Below are 19,069 nucleotides of genomic sequence, written 5' to 3'. Positions count from 1 at the left end.
AAGCCTGTTAACTTGCCCTGATGATTTCATACTTCTCTAGGTACTTCAAGATGGCCTCTTATATTTTAAATAGAAATATAAAACACTAATAGCTACAAATTAGTAATCCTAAGCCGAGAAATTGGCCTCATTAGTGCCTCCCGTTATGGCCTCTGGTGGGCGATAACGGGGCGCTAACCGGGTTGCGACTGGGTGCGGTGAGAAGATTGACTCCTGCCATATTTGGCGGGAATTTTGCGACGGTGGTACAGTGTTGCGCCCCGATCTCCTTCGCTCGAAGATCGTGACATCATCGCCGTGAGCATCGCCCCGGTAACGCCCCGGACCCGAACTTGCGTTCCCCTGAAGCATCACTGCGCGAAAACACTGGCAGCTGCAGCAGGCGTCCATCGGGAGGTTGGGCGTTTCGAGGGAAAAGCTTAAAGGCGAGGTGGCCGAGGTACGTAAAAAAAAAAAATGTGTCTTCTCTCTTTCAGGTTTTCTCGCGGGTTCCAGCCCGCAATCGATTAGCTCGGTGCTCTGGTTGAGTGCCAGGCTGATCAGGCGTGATCGAGGCTGTCATCGTGGAGAAGGTAAGTTTGTTTCTTTGCAGAGCCTGCAATGATGGCCCTTCCCTTTAAGAGAGGGAAGGATTCTTTCAACGCGGCAGCACTGCATGGCCCATTGTGCAATGCTGCTGAGCTCACTGCCCTGCCGCTGCTGATTGACTCCAGGAATGAAGTGAAGTGCTTCATTTAGCGCTCCACTTCATTCCTGGAGGGCAACCGTCACATTTTTTAATGTTTGAAAATATTAGTGCCTGACACTAATTTTTCAAACTATTAAAAATTAACATCCCAAATTTCTCTCCCCGAGTTTCCATTTTAAATTTACTTATGTGGGCTATTGGTACAAAGGTTATCATGTTTCACTATCCATCAAAAAGTTCTAGGTCCAACTCTTGGCTTGTTCAATAAAACTTTTTATTATTAAAAGAAAGACCGCATTTATATAGTGCCTTTCACAACCACTGGACATCTCAAAGTGCTTTACAGCCAATTAAATACTTTTGGAGTGTAGTCACTGTTGTAATATAGGAAATGTGGCAGCCAATTTGTGCACAGCAAGCTCCCACAAACAGGAATGTGATAATGACCAGATAATCAGTTTTAGTGATGTTTATTGAGGAATAAATATTGGCCAGGACACCGGGAATAACTCCCCTGCTCTTCTTTGAAATAGTGCCATGGGATCTTTTACGTTCACCTGAGAGAGCAGATGCGGCCTCGGTTTAACGTCTCATCCGAAAGACAGCTAAAGAGTTAAACCATTCCAGGATGTGGGCACTGCTGGCAAGTCAGGCATTTATTGCCCATCCCTAATTGCCCTTGAGAAGCTGGTGGTGAGCTGCCTTCTTGAACCGATGCGGTCCGTGTGGTGAAGGTACTCCCACAGTGTTGTTAGGAAGGGAGTTCCAGGATTTTGAGCCAGCAACGATGAAGGAACGGCGATATATTTCCAAGTCAGGGTGGTGTTTAACTTGGAGGGGAACTTGCAGGTGATGGTGTTCCCATGCTCCTGCTGCCCTTGTCCTTCGGTCACGGGGTTAGGAGGTGCTGTCGAAGAAGCCTTGGCGAGTTGCTGCAGTGCATCTTGCAGACGGTACATACTGCATCCGTGGTACGCCGGTGGTGGAGGGAGTGAATGTTGAAGGTGGTGGATAGGGTTCCAATCAAGCGAGTTGCTTTGTCCTGGATGGTGTCGAGCTTCTTGAGTGTTGTTGGAGCTGCACTCATCCTGGTAAGTGGAGAGTATTCCATCACACTCCTGACTTGTAGATGGTGGAAAGGCTTTGGGGAGTCAGGAGGTGAGACACTCGCCACAGAATACCCAGCCTCTGACCTGCTCTTGTTGCTACAGTATATATGTAGCTGGTCCAGTTAAGTTTCTGGACAATGGTGACCCCCAGGATGTTGATGGTGGGGGATTCGGTGATGGTAATGCTGTTGAATGTCAAGTGCCGGTGATTAGACTCTCACTTGTTGGAGATGGTCATTGCCTGGTACTTATGTGGCATGAATATAACTTGCCACTTATCAGCCCAAGCCTTAATGTCATCTCGGTGCTGCTGCATGCAGGCATGGACTGCTTCATTATCTGAGGAGTTGCGAATGGAACTGAACACTGCAATCATCAGCGAACATCCCCACTTCTGACCTTATGATGTAGGGAAGGTCATTGATGAAGCAGCTGAAGATGGTTGGGTCGAGGACACTGCCCTGAGGAACTCCTGCAGTGATGTCCTGGGGCTGTGATGATTGCCCTCCAACAACCACAAACACCTTCCTTTGTGCTGGGTATGACTCCAGCCAGTGGAGAGTTTTCCCCCTGATTCCCATTGACTTCAATTTTAATACAGCTCCTTGATGTCACACTCGGTCAAATGCTGCCTTGATGTCAAGGGCAGTCACTCTCCTCACCTTTGGAATTCAGTTGTTTTGTCCATGTTTGGACCAGGGCTGTAATGAGGTCTGGAGCCAAGTGGTCCTGGCGGAACCCAAACTGAGCATCAGTGAGCAGGTTATTGCTGAGTAAATGCCACTTTATAGCACTGTCGACAATACGTTCCATCACTTTGCTGATGATTGAGAGTGGACTGATGGGGCGGTAATTGGCCGGATTGGATTTGTCCTGCTTTTTGTGGACAGGACCTACCTGGACATATTGTTGGGTAGATGCCAGTGTTGTAGCTGTACAGGAACAGCTTGGCTAGAGGCGCGGCTAGCTCTGGAGCACAAGTCTTCAGATCAACAGCCGGGATGTTGTCGGGGCCCATAGCCGTTGCTGCACCCAGTGCACTCAGCCGCTTCTTGGTATCACGTGTAGTGGCTGATGACTGGTTTCTGTGATGGTGGGGACCTCAGGAGGAGGCCATTATGGATCATCCACTCGGCACTTCTGGCTGAAGATGGTTGAAAACGCTTCAGCCTTGTCTGTTGCACTTGCATGCTGGGCTCCGCCATCATTGAGGATGGGGATATTCATGGAGCCTCCTCCTCCTCTTAGTTGTTTAATTGTCCACCACCATTCACGACTGGATGTGGCAGGACTGCAGAGCTTTGATCTGATCTGTTGATTGTGGAATCGTTGAGCTCTGTTTATAGCATGCTGCTACCACTGCTTAGCATGCATGTAGTCCTGTGTTGCAGCTTCCCTGGGTTGTTAGCTCATTTGTAGATATACCTGGTGCTTCTCCTGGCATGTTCCTCTGCACTCCTCATTGAATCAGGGTTCACTACCTGCACTTAAAAGTAATTTATTGTACATGATGCAATTTTAGACATTTCTGGGAGATGTGATAAGCCACTATACAAATGCAAGTCCTTTTTTCCTCTAATCATGCTTCAGTTATTGGGCTGAATAGAGATAGAGTCCTAGAAGCTGAAATTGCCTAAAATCCATTTTTCAATTTGAAGCAAAGGCCAAATCAATCTGTATACCTCAACTTACCATACAAGAAAACTGTACAGATGTTACCTTATTTCAATTTATTCTTAAAATAACTAAGCTCAGAGATACTTCTATATCTCTCTGTACTGCTGTTTAAACTGAGTAAAAAGTAAAGTAGAGAAGTATGCTTTGGATGCTGGGAGTTATACAGTGATTAAGGACCAAGTACTGACTGCAACTCCAAATCTACATAATAACACCTTTAATTAATCAGAAACGATTGTGGAATGCTGTACTGTTACCATGACAATGCTGAGCTTCCTATTATTTTGCCAGAGTAACAACCTTGTAAATAGACTTTAACCACTGCAGTTTAAATATTATTACAGATTATTTCAAATTGGGAAAGCTGAGAAACACTTACTAATATGTGTGAGGAGTTTCAAGGGATTATTTAGTTGGCCGGCTTGGAATGCTCACACACACATTCATTATAGCTGCAAGAACTGTTAAAGCCAAGTTGGTAATTTGGATTCATTTGTTGTAAAGAGATCAGATGAGAAGACAATGAGAAGACATAGGATTACAAAGGATTATACAATACAGAAACAGGCCATTCAGCCTAACCAGTCCTTGCTGGCGTTTATGCTCCACTCGAGTCTCCTCCCGTCTTTCCTTATTTAACTCTATCAGCATAACCCTCTATTCCCTTCTCCCTCATATGCTTGACTAGCCTCCCCTTAAATGCATCCTATACTATTCGCTATATTGAGGCGTGAGTCCGGCAGAGGCCTGTAAAGGCCGCGAGAGGCAGCGGGAGTTCGTGATCGCTGAAGCGTGAGTCCGGGGATCGGCAGAGGCCTATAAAGGCCGTGAGAGGCAGCGGGAGTTCATGGTCACTGAGGCGTGAGTCCGGGGATCGGCAGAGGCCTATAAAAGGTCCAATATGACAGGAAGTGCACTTCAGTCCCAGGACAAGCGCGTGCGCCGCCTGCCATATTGGACCCTTAGGTGACCAATTTATGCCTGCCAAACAGCGAAATCGATTTTCGAGGCCATTGGATTTCTCACTTGGTGTTCTCTTGCTCCTGTGTCCTGAGGATGATGAAGATATGGAGGAGGAAAGTATGGAAGTCAGAAAGTGCAGTCACGTGAGTACAGGCAACACCCGACCCTCAGGCATCCCTTGCTGCAGGGTCTGGAAGACCACAGCGTTACTCTGTAGATCTTTCCTTTAGATAGTGTTTGAGAAGTATGCATTTTCCACCTGACATCATTCTCAGCTATCGGAAGCTGATTTCCAGCTTCTTTCCACCGGGGGCACTGCCTTGTCCGTTGCTCTGAAGGTGACAACAGCACGTAACTCTTATGCATCCCAGGGCAGCCTCTGGTAACATTATCAGCAGCTCATTGCTGAATGGGACAGGGACAGGGACAGCTCTACATTTGTTGACTTCCAACTAAATCGAGCAAAGCTGCAGAAAAAGAGCTTTCAACATCTCCCTTGTGACTGGATTCCCACCAGTGGGTCGGTAACCAGAGGATACAGATATAAGGTAAATGGCAAAACAACCAGAGAGGCGATGAGGAGAATATTTTTAGGCCATGAGTTGTTGTGATCTGGCACTGAGGCACATAAGGAAACATTAGGTGGGGGAGACTAGAACTAGGGGGCACAGCCTCAAAATATCGGGGGCCAATTTAAAATAATGAAAGGGATAGACAAGATATAGGCAGAGAGGTTGTTTCCACTGGTCGGGGAGACTAGAACTTGGGGGCACAGCCTCAAAATACCGGGGGCCAATTTAAAATAATGAAAGGGATAGACAAGATAGAGGCAGAGAGGTTGTTTCCACTGGTCGGGGAGACTAGAACTAGGGGGCACAGCCTCAAAATACCGGGGGCCAATTTAAAATAATGAAAGGGATAGACAAGATAGAGGCAGAGAGGTTGTTTCCACTGGTCGGGGAGACTAGAACTAGGGGGCACAGCCTCAAAATACCGGGGGCCAATTTAAAACCGAGTTGAGAAGGAATTGCTTCTCCCAGAGGGTTGTGAATCTATGGAATTCTCTGCCCAAGGAAGCAGTTGAGGCTGGCTCATTGAATGTATTCAAGTCACAGATAGATAGACTTTTAACCAATAAGGGAATTAAGGGTTATGGGGAGCGGGCGGGTAAGTGGAGCTGAGTCCACGGCCAGATCAGCCATGATCTTTTTGAATGGTGGAGCAGGCTCGAGGGGCTAGATGGCCTACTCCTGCTCCTAATTCTTATGTTCTTATGTTCTTATGACCAAAAGCTTGGTCAAAGAGGTACGTTGCAAGGAGCGTCTTAAAGGATGAGAGAGAGGAAGAGGCAGAGAGGTTTATGGAGAGAATTCCTGAGCCTGGGGCACAAGGAACTGAAGGCGCAGCCGCCAATGTTGGAATGATGAAAATTTAGAATGCGCAAGAGGCCAGAACTGGGGGAGTGCAGAGGGAGGGTTGTTGGGCTGGAGGAGGTTACAGAGATGGGGACGGGGGGGGGGGGGGGGGGCGAGGTCACGGAGGGATTTGAAAACAAGGATGAGAATTTTTAAATGAAGATGATGCCGGAGCAGGAGCCAAAGTAGATCAGCCAGTACTGCGGTGATGGTGTGAGTTAGGCTACGGGCAGCAGAGATTTGGATGAGTTCCATACGTGGCCTGTCACTCACCCTTAGCAATGCCACATGAGGTCCACCAGTTATTCAAAGAATTCCACTAAATTGAATGGCCATTTGTTGATTTAAACTCTGTGCTATCGGTCTCGCGGAATTCATCGAGGAACTTTTCCTCCTGGCACCAAGGACACCAAAAAAGAAAGAAAGACTTGCGTTTATATAGCGCCTTTCACGACCACCGGACGTCCCAAAGCGCTGTGCAGCCAATGGAGTACTTTTGGAGTGTAGTCACTTGTAATGTAGGAACCATGCAACTCTATTAATATTACACATTTACACTGGCGACTCTGACTCCCTTAAGCTGACAACACTGCAGCAGAGGACAGGGGTACGATGAGCAGTGCAGGTCAGATCAGTGACTGCTCCCCTCTGCATTTCTCCGAGGTAAATCTCTTTAAAAATAACCACAACAGGAACATGGCTCTTCATGGCTTCAGTTGAAGTTCATTAGCCGTACCTCATCCACAGAAAATAATATAATTACAGGGGGGAGAAGGAGGTGAGGGGACGGTGGGGAGAGGGGAGGGGTGGGTGCTGCTAGGCACTTTGGAAGCACAGTCTGTGCTAATACAGTCTGGCGGAAAGAACAACAGTCTAGGCTTTTATGTTGGCATAGGCATCAAATTGATTTTAATGAAAGAAAATTGCACACAACATTGATCAGGTGTACCCATGCCAGAATAAATATCATATTTTTACCATGAAGAAACCAGAGGTTGTTTATCCAGGTGATTACATATGAAGCAGTTGAGGTTTTCAAGGTACAGCAGCGAGATATAAATTAATGGCTATAAATTAAAGCACTGCGACAATAAGTAGCCTACACCCACCCACATTGTCCTGATAAAGAACATCCTGGATGGATTCAATCTCAATTATTATCTTTCTCCCTACCAGTTACATTTTCAAGCTTAATGACCCCTTATTTCTTCATGAGATAAATTGTAACACCCACAGCGAATGTCACTCTGAGCTGCGAACAAGCCTATTACAGGCTCATTTTCACCAGAATATCCTCAGGATGAAACTCACAGCGAGAGTTTCCAATCCTTAACAGGGGTTGCTTGCTTAATTAGATTTCAACAGCTCCAAAGGTTGCCATGTTGTGCGGAGCAAATTATTTCAATTTAACTAACGCTGCCTCATTTTGTGCTGTTACGACTATTACTGCACATAAGCGGGAAAAACATCTGGGAAAAGAGAACCAAAGGCAAAAGAGGGGACATGGCACTATTCTCAATAAGGGTACATCACACATCATACGTTTGTGAAATTGTCATGTATGTATGCTTGGGTTTACTAGCCACCAGGTGGCGCCCCTGTCAGAGCTCATTGGGCTGTGTGCATGTGTACACGGCCCAGGTATAAAAGGCCAGTCATCTTGTAATGTGATCACTTCAGGCCCTAATAAAGTAGAGCCAAGTTTGTACCTGTTTGGAGTTTACAATATTCAGTCTTTTGAGTTATTGCATACACAACAGAAATATTTTAAACTTCTCAGGGTTCCTATTTTAAACTTTTTTTTAAATAATAGCATCTAAGTTGGATTTTACTGTACATTGTTCAATGTTAATATTTTATACACTGTTGTTCTGCATCATTCATGGCATATCCTCCCCTTGTCTCACAGCACTTGGTATCCTTCACTCCTATGAAGTACAAATAAAGAACGGCTTGCCTTTTAGAAGCTCACCACCCGGCACCAAGCTCATGGTCTACAGAGCAGTAGTGATACCCGCCCTCCTATATGCTTCAGAGACATGGACTATGTACAGCAGGCACCTCAAAGCACTGAAGAAGCACCACCAACACTACCTCTGCAAGATCTTTCAAATCCATTGGAAGGATAGACGCACCAATGTCAGTGTTCTCGCTCAGGCCAACATCCCCAGCATTGAGGTATTGATCACGCTCGATCAGCTCCGATGGACGGGCCACATCGTCGACATGCCCCTCATACCAGACTCCCAAAACAAGTGCTCTACTCAGAGCATCGACACGTCAAGCGAGCCCAAGGTGGGCAGAGAAAACGCTTCAAGGACACCCTCAAAGCCTCCTTGAAAAAGTACAACATCCCCACCAATACCTGGAAATCCTTGGCCCAAGACCGCTCAAAGTGGAGAAGCATCCGGGAAGGCACTGAACACCTCGAGTCCGTTCGCCAGGATCACGCGGAAGCCAAGCACAAACAACGGAAGGAGCGCATGACAACTCAAGCACCCCACCCACCCGCCCCTTCAACCACCGTCTGCCCAACCTGTGACAGAAACTGTAAGTCCCACATTGGACTCATCATTCACCTGAGAACTCATTTTTAGTGGGAAGTAAGTCATCCTCGACTCCCAGGGTCTGCCTAAGAAGAAGAGAAGAAGAAGACATCCCAAAACCCTTTGCAGCCAACAAAGTTCTTTTTGGAGTGTAGTCACTGTTGTAATGTAGGAAATGCAGCAGCCCATTTACACACAGCAAGTTCCCGCAAACAGCAATACGATCAGATAATCTGTTTTTTAGTGATGTTGGTTGAGGTATAAATATAGGCCAGGACACTGCGAACTTCCCTGCTCTTCTTTGAAATAGTGCCGTGGGACTGAGAGGGCAGACGGGGCCTCAGTTTAACATCTCATATCAAAAAAGACAGTGTAGCACTCCCTTAGTACTGCACTGGAGCGCCAGCCTAAATGTTTGTGCTCAAGTCTCTGGAGTGGCACTTGAACCTACAATCTTCTGAATTAGAAATGAGAGTGTTACCCACTGAGCCACAGCTGATATTTGCAATTATGAACTGACAACAGTGCATTAAATCACTTTACTGTAGCCATTCTTCAATAGGGAGTTTCAGCACCAGAAATCTATATAGAATCAGATGATAGATTTTTGTCTTCACTACCTTGCCAGTAATCTGATCATCCGCTCTCTATAGATCGGGCGTGTTTTATAATGGGCAGCTGATCCATTCCACCAGATTGCCACTGAAGTGATGAAGGCAAAAGTCTCCCCCATAGTCTCAGAGCATTCTATAGCACACAAGGCAGACATTTAGCCCATCATGACTGCACCAACCCCGGTACAGCCATGCTGGTCACTCATTTGTAAGCAGGTGATGATGATGATGGGGAGGGCGGGGGGTCTTATGTTCAGGAGTATGCCCATACTGCCCAATATCTAATTGAACAATAGTGTAAACCAGGAATGCAACAATAGGACCAACTTGTGATCTGAACTGCTTATCAAATCTTCCACATATGTCCCCATGTGTACTTCAATCTTTCCAAAGGATTAAAGTATGTTCTTGATACGAGACCCAGATACAAATCATTTATTTTACAATGTGTAGAGTTACAGTCCTAATCAGAATTCACCTTAATTCGACAAACTGCAGAACACTCCTGGAAGTAAGACAGACAATAAAAGTATGCCACTCTATCCCGATTAATAGGTTGGCTTAAACTTTTTGTCAAACTTCTGATCTTGACCAGCTCTGGGCTTGAGATGAGTGAGCTTCTCCTCTCTGGGCAATCCTTCCAACCCTAGACCTCACTGGATGATTGACTGCCCATGTGTCTCTTTGTCCCTTTGCTCTGTGCACCCAGCCAATGGGAGGAGCATCTCTCTGACTCCTTTTCCGATCTGCGATTCATCAGCACTGTCAATAAAGCTAGCTACATCTATCTTGCCCCTCTTCCCTCCGTTTCCCTCTCTTTCCCCCTCCCCCCACCTCCTACCTCCTTCCCCAGCTCTTGCCCCTCTCTGGGGTACAGGCTTAAAGAAAGCAGCCACTATTCTCAAAATGAATAAGGGATATTCTGGCTTAACGGGCTTGGAGGAGACGACTCATCCTCATTGCATCACTCTGAAATAGACATTCCACAAATCGTCTAGACTGGTTTTAACACATATCTTCAATCTTGCAGCCTGTGTTTTTTTTTAAACCTGTGCACAGTCACTTTTGTTTTAAAACTTAGCACTTAAAGCATATTCAATCCCATAATCTAAGCTTTACTGCTCCCAGAGAAATTCTCGGAGCTTGTGTTACAGTCAGTGCACAAAGCTTTTAGGCAAAGTTCTGAATTTCCTCCTCTTTGTTCCTTTCAGTGTTTATGCTGTCTGTAGCTCTCCGAGGAGGTGCATCACTCTGCCCGCACAGCTGAAAACCTTCTAGAATCAATATCATGGGCAGCCTTCTGCAATTCTATAGGTGCAGTTTGAGCACAGAACTTAGACCTGGGAATTGAAAGCTAATGAACTCCACCAACCTCTTAATAACAAAAGCAAAATACTACGGCTGCTGGAAATCTGATATCGAAACAGAAAATGCCGGAAGTACTCAGTAGGCAAGGCAGCGTCTGGTGAGAATGTTTCAGGTCGATGACCTTTCTCCATCCCGCTCTGTTGAAGTGATTTTACCTTGATTGGGCTCCATAAGCCTGCCCTGCAAGGTTCCCGGCCAATTAAAAGGAAGCGGGTCTGATGACGTCATTTGATGATGCGTCATCAACCAGTTTCCTTAAAGGGACCATGGCCACATTTATTTTGACAGTTCTTCTGTCAGTGTTCTACAGCATTGAGGTGCTGCAAACACTGACAAGCACTGCACAGAGGTGCACGGCTGCACCCAGGTTCTCCTATGACTCCCTCCATAAGCATATGAAGGGAGTCACAGCACACAGGGAGGTTCTCTTCCCTTACAATGGGCAGAAGAGACCTCCCCAGGACACCACTGAAGCCTGGTTACACTTTGTACAGGAGGGCACAATCAGGGATGTCATCAGGAGGAGCTGACTACAGTGGCACAAACCTTTCAATGATCTCAGTCGATCATTAAATGTTACTGCAAAGCCACATTCAACCTCATCCTGCTGTGCCACTCATCACATTCCCATCACCCTGCCTTTCCTACTCCACCCCTGCACATCCTTACTCACACCAACTTACCTTGAACGTCCACCCAGCCCTCTCTCTCTACCTCTACATTATCACATCTCCATCTCATTCGCCACCCCTCACACTCACCCTCATCCTTGTCCAATCATACCAACTAATAACATGCAAGGGTAGGCACTTGGGTCTTTTCACCAATGTTCATGTCAAGTTTCTGTTAAAGTATTGTCAAACATTGAAATCTTTATATTCAAGACTTTGTCTTCTTGGGCAGATTTAGGTGCTCCTTTGGAAGTGGATACGTGAGTTGTAGTGAATGGTGGGACATAAGGGTACCCTCCGCAATGGTGATGGGTGTGAAAGCAATGGGTTGGACATTGCAGGGGTACTTTACGGTGCTGGTGTGGGGTGGTGCCAACTTGGCCTACCATGTGGCAGCCAGGGTGTACAGCATCAAGTGAAGCAAATCTGGCCAAGGTGAGGCCATCCCTGGCCTCCCGGGCAGCAATGTGGTTGGGTGCTGATGCCCTGTGTCCTGTGCAGCATCAGGGGATTGCGGAGACAGTTGGTGGTGTTGGTGCTACTGGGTGCCTGGTGCTGCTGGGGCTGATCGAGTTGGGATTCTGAGGACCAAGGTGAGATTTGTTCAAGAGCACCAATGCTGATGCAATAGATGGCAGGTAAAGTTGAGATGACAGAAGCGATCTGTCAATGGTGAGAGAGGTTGCTCCAATGAGGTGACACTTTTTAATCTAAACACTTCCAAAGTTCCTAAAGCTGAAAAGAGTATTTCAAATCCTGGAAGGCTCCAGCTTCTAACATTGGGAATTGAACAGCTATGAAATGGTGACTTTTAGACCACTTTTCTAGCTGTCACCTATTCAAAGCAATGGAGAGATACTGAAAACCCGATATACTTGCCTAACGTGATCCCTGGGTGACAGGAACCTCATGAAGAAGTTGGTAAAATAGTTAGTAGCTGCTAAATTATAGTAGCTCTTAAACACCTTTAAACAGCTTAAATATTTCAATTGCCTGACACGCCGTTTAGTTCCGGGTCTGCAAATCGCACAAGGAGGGGAGTTTAGAGTGGGTTACCGCTCCTCTGTCAATCTTTTAGATTTTGACAGTGGACCTGCCTCCAAACCCACCCTCTGAGTGCCGGCAGAAGCCCAGCTGGTATCTCTGTTTCTCGCTTCAAAGATGCTGCTTGACCTGCAGAATATTTCCAGCATTTTACTGTTTTTTTTTATCTCAACCTCCTAATAACGCTGCTGAATGACAATTCCAGCGCCCCATGCACAGGCGTGAGTGAATCTTCTGTAACAGGGCATAACTGATCACAGGATAGCTGGAACTGTTAAGGAGTAGATAGATTTTTACAGCTTGTGTGGTTCTGCCGAACATTGTCTTCATCACAAAACACATGTCCAGGTTCCTGGAATGCGTTCCAAGTGAGTGCCATTTGTAAAATAATCCCTTGTCAATCATATCGACAAGATTGCCAAAATGCCCGCTCAGATGCAATTACCCGAGATTTGTAAAACGTCAATACATGAGGGATTACACCTTTATTCTACCGGAGCACAGCATGGCTGTTATTTTCACATCTCAGTGTATAAATTCACAGAGAAATAAATAAGTTACTGCAGGAAGTAGTTAACACAAAGTACAGCTTGACAAGAAGAAGTGTCCTGCACACATTGCCTCAATCAGTAAGAATTTCTGGATTTCTAAGTGGGGGGATTGGCTCACATTTATAAAGTTAATTAAAAAAGAGTGTAGGACTAATTTGTTCACTCACTCTTGGGCTGTTGACGTCGCTGGAAAGACAAGCATTTATTGCCTGTCTCTAGTTGTCCATAAGAAGGTGATAGTGAGCTATTGTCTGGAACCAGTGACGATGAAGGAACAACAACAACTTGTATTTATATAGCGCCTTTAACGTAGTGAAACGTCCCAAAACACTTCACAGGAGTATTATGAGAATGAAAAAGTTGACACCAAGCGCATAAGTAGAAATTAGGGCAGGTGACCAAAAGCTTGGTCAAAGAGGTATGTTTTAAGGAGCGTCTTGAGGGTGGAAAGAGAGATAGAGAGGCGGAAAGGTTTCGTTAAGGAGTTCCAGAGCTTGGGGCCCAGGCAACAGAAGACACGGCCACCAATAGTTAACATAGAAAACACAGAAAACATAGAAAATAGGTGCAGGAGTAGGCCATTCGCCCCTTCGAGCCTGCACCACCATTCAATAAGATCATGGCTGATCATTCACCTCAGTACCCCTTTCCTGCTTTCTCTCCATACCCCTTGATCCCCTTAGCCGTAAGGGCCATATATAACTCCCTCTTGAATATATCTAACAAACTGGCATCAACAACTCTCTGCGGAAGAGAATTCCACAGGTTAACAACTCTCTGAGTGAAGAAGTTTCTCCTCATCTCAGTCCTAAATGGCTTACCTCTTATCCTTAGACTGTGACCACTGATTCTGGACTCCCCCAACATCAGGAACATTCTTCCTGCATCTAACCTGTCCAATCCCGTCAGAATTTTATTTGTTTCTATGAAATTCCCTCCCATTCTTCTAAAGTCCAGTGACTACAGGCCTAGTCTATCCAATCTCTCCTCACATGTCAGTCCTGCCATCCCGGGAATCAATCTGGTGAGCCTTCGCTGCACTCCCTCAATAGCAAGAATGTCCTTCCTTAGATTAGGAGACCAAAACTGAACACAATATTCCAGGTGAGGCCTCACCTATGCCCTGTACAGCTGCAGCAAGACATCACTGCTCCTATACTCAAATCCCCTAGCTATGAAGGCCAACATGCAATTTTCTTCTTCACCGCCTGCTGTACCTGCATGCCAACCTTCAGTGACTGATGTACCATGACACCCAGGTCTCGTTGCAACTCCCCTTTTCCTAATCTGCCGCCATTCAGATAATATTCTGCCTTCATGATTATAATCAGGGATGCTCAAGAGTGCAGAATTAGAGGAGCGAAGACATCTCAGGGGGGATTGTGAGGCTGGTGGAGATTACAGAGATAGGGAGGGGCGAGGCCATGAAGAGATTTTAAAATAAGGATGACAATTTTGAAATCGAGGAGTTGCTTAACCGGAAGCCAAAGTAGGTCAACGAGCACAGGGGTGATGGGTGAGCGGGACTTGGTGCAAGTTAGGACATGGGCTGCCGAGTTTTGGATCACCTCTAGTTTACGTAGGGTAGAATGTGGGAGGCCAGCCAGAAGTGAATTGGAATAGTTAAGTCTAGGGGTAACAAAAGCATGGATGAAGGCTTCAGCAACGGATGAGCTAAGGCAATGGCAGAGAAAGGCGATGTTACGGAGGTGAAAATAGGCGGTCTTAGTTATGCTGCGGATATGTGTCGCAAGCTCATTTCACAGTCAATAAGACATCAAGGTTGCAAACAGTCTGGTTCATCCCTAGTCGGGATGGTGTGTGATTCAGAGGGGAACTTGGAGGTGATGGTATTCCCATGCTCCTGCTGCCCTAAGATAAAGATATCTAGGTGATAGAGGTCGCGGTTTTAGGAGGTGCTGCAAAAGAAGCCTTGCAATGTGCAGTGCATCCTGTCGACAGTGCATAGTACAGCCATGGTACGACAGCAGTGTAGAGGGTAGATGTTTAGGCTAATTAATTCATTTTGAGGTCTCTGATCAATTTTATATTTCAATTTGAATCAACAGTGATGACCTGTACGATTTAAATAATAACTCATGTTAATGATGAAAAGAAAATGCCCTTGATTCAATTATTTGCTTCATCAATGACCTTCCCTTCCATCCAGGTCAAGAGTGGGGCTAGCCACTGATGATTCCACAGTGGTCAGATACATACACAAATCCGATGATAATGAAGCAGCCCGTGGCAGTCTACAGCAGCACTTGGCTAACATCCAGGCCTGGCATAACAAGTGGCAGGTAAGATTGACGCCGTATAAGTGCCAGGTAATGAATGTCCTGAACAAGAGAAAGCCCAGCCATCCCTTCTTGTGTTTCATTAGCATCAGTATCACTGAGTCCTTCATCATTACTTTCTTTGGTGGGGGTGCACCAGCGAGTAGATGTTTAACAGTACTCGACATGGTTACAGGATCAGTGTAGAGGCTGGGTGCTTGGTGATCTCCTGATCCTTTAAAGTCTATCCACTATCTCCGAGGCTCAGCTCAAGAGTGTGGTGGAACACTCACCACTCAGCTAGATGGAGGTAACTGCATCAACATTCAAAAAGCTCAGCGCCATCCAGGAAAGAGCAATTTGTTTGATTGGTGCACTCAATATCCACCGCTCTCCACCACCAGCGCACTGATAGAGAAGGCCCATCACCTTCTCAGGGTTATAGGAAAGGCCATCGTTGCACTCTCCCCCCAGCCTAGATGACCGATGACGAAATGCTTGGAAGAACTGCGACATACGGAATGGATTCCTTATAGAGGACACCACAATACAACCTGTAGGATAAAACCTTCCTCGCAAACAGTGGACAGCCATCAATGCTTCAGAACCGGTCATGGTAGATGCTGCCACTGTCATGTATTCAACTATCAGTGTAACCCATGTATAAGCTGACCTAAGTTGTACACCTTGAGAACACTGACCACAGTGGGCGAACTTGTGGGAGACACTCCTAACCTGGACTTTCCGGTATAAAAGGGGAAGCTCCACCCACCTTCAGCCTCTTGTGGTCTTGGTAATAAAGGTAACTGGTCACAGAGTGACCTTCTCCCAAGTATGGGCCTCGTGTGCATTTATACTGGATAGTAAGGACATATCAGTGGCGATGAGAAACTGGGATTTAAACCACGCGAGCATGGCCACTAACAGCACAGACGAGAGGTACTGTGTTGGTGATGATTGGGACGATTTTATTGAGAGACTACAGCAAAATTTCGTCACTAAGGAATGGCTGGGACAGGATTCGGCCGACAAACGCAGGGCTCATCTCCTGACAGTTTGTGGATCCAGAACGTACTCCCTGATGAAGGACCTTCTAGCGCCAGAGAAGCCAGCGGACAAGATGTTCGAAGAGCTCAGTAAGCTGATCGCGGAACACCTCAAACCGGCGGCGAGAAGGGCAAAGCGTTTCAGACTTCATGGCAGATCTCCGGCGACTGGTGAGCCTATATAAGTTCCCAGGTGCATGCAGAGCGGAGATGCTGCGAGTCTTTTTTATTGAGCGCATCAGGCACGCTGGAATTTTCAGGAAACTGACTGAGACCAAAGACTTGACCTTGGAAGCGGTGGCTCTGATAGCCCAGCCAATTATCTCAGGGGAGGAAGAGACTAGAATGATTTATGGCAAAAATCTTGGCTCAAGTGCGACAAACAACCAGGGAGTCAACATTGTTAACACGGCACACAGTTCTCTAGGCAGACAAGGGCAATCGGACATGCCCCAGCATGCAGTCGAACCCATAGGGGAATTCAACAGAGACAATGGCTAGCTGAACGGCGATTCATGCCATCGCAATGGACAATGCGACCAGTAATGGGGCCATCAACATCTGTTAATCGTGCGCTTAAGGACAGTTACAGAGACAGTCAGAGACGATCGATTGGTAATGGACCTTTTGTTTCCAACAATGGGGCCTCTAGCTCATGCTGGAGGTGTGGAGGCAAACACCCACCCAGAGCTTGCAGGTATCAGCAATATACTTGCAGAAACTGCAACGTCAGCGGTCACTTGGCGTGTATGTGCAGGAAGCCTGCAGCCAGGTTGATGTATGAGGAGGATGGGCCCGATGTAAGCCCTACGAGGCCAAATGAATACTGGGGGAAATCGTTGGAAGCTGAAGTTCAGCAAGTTTATGTGGAGCACATATACAGTTCATATACCAGGACGCCACCGATATTGATGAAAATGCTCCTCAATGACATCCCAGTATTAATGGAGCTAGACACGAGGGCCAGCCAGTCCCTGATGAGTATCAAACAGTTCGAAAGGTTGTGGGTGTCCAAGGCCAGGAGACCAAAATTGTTGCCGATTGACGCACTGCTACAGATATATACAAAGGAGATCATTCCAGTACTAGGCAGCGCCACAGTAGTTGTGACCCACAAAGATTCGGAGAACAGGTTGCCACTCTGGGTTGTCCCAGGAGCCAGTCCTGCACTACTGGGGAGGAGTTGGCTTGCTGTCATGAACTGGAAATGGGGCGATGTCAATGCAATTTCTTCTGTGGAGCGAGTATCATACTCACAGGTCCTGGACAAATTTGACTCATTATTTCAGCCCAGCATCGGCACTTTCATGGGGACCAAGGTAGTGATTCACATAAACCCGGATGCCAGGCCAGTACACCACAAGGCCAGTGCAGTGCCGTACGTGATGCGGGAAAAGATAGAATGCAAATTGGACCGTCTGCTGAGGGAAGGCATCATCTCGCCAGTTGAATTCAGTGACTGGGCGAGCCCGATCGTGCCGGTGCTCAAGGCGGATGGGTCGGTCAGGATATGTGGTGATTACAAGACCACCATCAATCGGGTGTCACTCCAAGACCAGTACCCGCTACCGAGAGCGGAAGACCTCCTTGCGATGCTATCCAGTGGCAAACCTTTTTCAAAATTGGACGTGACCTCAGCTTACATGACCCAGGAGCTGGCGAGTGAGTTGAAGAAGCTGACCACCATCACGACACACAAGGGGTTGTTTGAGTATAACAGATGTCCGTTCGGGATTCGTTCGGCCGTCGCGATCTTTCAGCGAAATATGGAAAGCCTCCTTAAGTCGATTCCCAGGATGGTGGTTTTTCAAGACGACATCCTCATCACGGGTTGCGATACTGAAGAACATCTCCACAACCTGGAGCAGCTGCTACGCAGACTAGACCGGTAAGGCTGTGACTGAAAAAGGCGAAGTGCGTCTTCTTAGCTCCAGAGGTAGAATTCCTGGGGAGGAGGGTAGCAACAGACGGGATCAGACCTACTGCGTCCAAAACAGAAGCAATCCAGAGAGCACCCAGACCCCGTAACACAACGGAGCTGCGTTCGTTCCTGGGGCTCCTGAACTATTTTACAAACTTTCTTCCCAAATTGAGCATGCTGTTAGAGCCGCTACACATGCTCCTACGCAAAGGTTGCAATTGGGACTGGGGAGACAGCCAGGAAAAGGCTTCTGATAGAGCACACAACTTGTTATGCTCCAACAAACTGTTAACGTTATATGACTCGTGTAAGAAACTTGTTTTAACGTGTGATGCGTCGTCCTATGGGGTCGGGTGTGTGTTGCAGCATGTGAATGCCAATGGTCAGTTACAGCTAGTAGCTTATGCCTCCAGAAGTCTGTCCCAGGCAGAAAGGGGCTACGGGATGGAAGAAAAGGAAGCGCTAGCATGTGTATATGCAGTTAAAAAAAAATGCACCAGTACCTGTTTGGCAGGAAATTTGAGCTGGAGACAGATCACAAACCTCTGACGTCCCTTTTGGCCAACAACAAGGCCAGAAATGCGAATGCATCGGCCCGCATACAGAGGTGGGCACTTACGTTAGCCGTCTATGACTACACAGACCGGGCACTGAAAACTGTGCCGATGCACTCAGCAGGCTCCCATGAGCCACCAATGAGGGGGCAACTGAGCATGATGCTGAGATGGTCATGGCTGTTGAAGCTTTCGAAAGCGAAGGCTCACCTGTGACAGCCCGTCAGATTAAAGTCTGGACAAAAAGACCTGCTACTGTCTTTAGTTAAGAAATGTGTCCTGAATGGGGACTGGGCAGCCTCGTACGGGGTATGCCCTGAGGAGTTTAAACCGTTTCAAGGATGAACTCTCGATTCAGACCGATTGCCTACTGTGGGGAAATCGAGTATTCAGCCCCAGAAGGGCAGAGAGGTGTTTATCAGAGAACTTCACAATGAGTACCCGGACATTGTCATGATGAAGGCAATTGCCAGGTCACACATTTGGTGGCCAGGGATAGATGCAGACCTGGAACTTTGTGTTCGCAGGTGCAACACGTGTGCTCAGCTGGGCAATGCACCCAGGGAAGCCCCCCTTAGCCCCTGGTCTTGGCCCACCAAGCCATGGTCACGCATCAATGTGGA

At 46.9% G+C, this 19,069-nt stretch overlaps 1 long non-coding RNA gene across 1 annotated transcript in view; it reads left to right on the top strand.

Annotated features, from left to right (window-relative positions):
- Nucleotides 1-19,069, top strand: part of LOC139229831 (uncharacterized) — a 47,045-nt gene that overhangs the window by 892 nt on the left and 27,084 nt on the right. Inside the window, exon 2 of the long non-coding RNA XR_011587819.1 lies at nucleotides 14,817-14,949. This is a non-coding gene — a long non-coding RNA (uncharacterized lncRNA). The remainder of the gene's footprint in view (nucleotides 1-14,816; nucleotides 14,950-19,069) is intronic.

Source organism: Pristiophorus japonicus, chromosome 2 (assembly GCF_044704955.1).
Source record: "Pristiophorus japonicus isolate sPriJap1 chromosome 2, sPriJap1.hap1, whole genome shotgun sequence".
NCBI lineage: Eukaryota > Metazoa > Chordata > Chondrichthyes > Pristiophoridae > Pristiophorus > Pristiophorus japonicus.
This window is presented reverse-complemented; position numbering and strand designations above follow the sequence as displayed.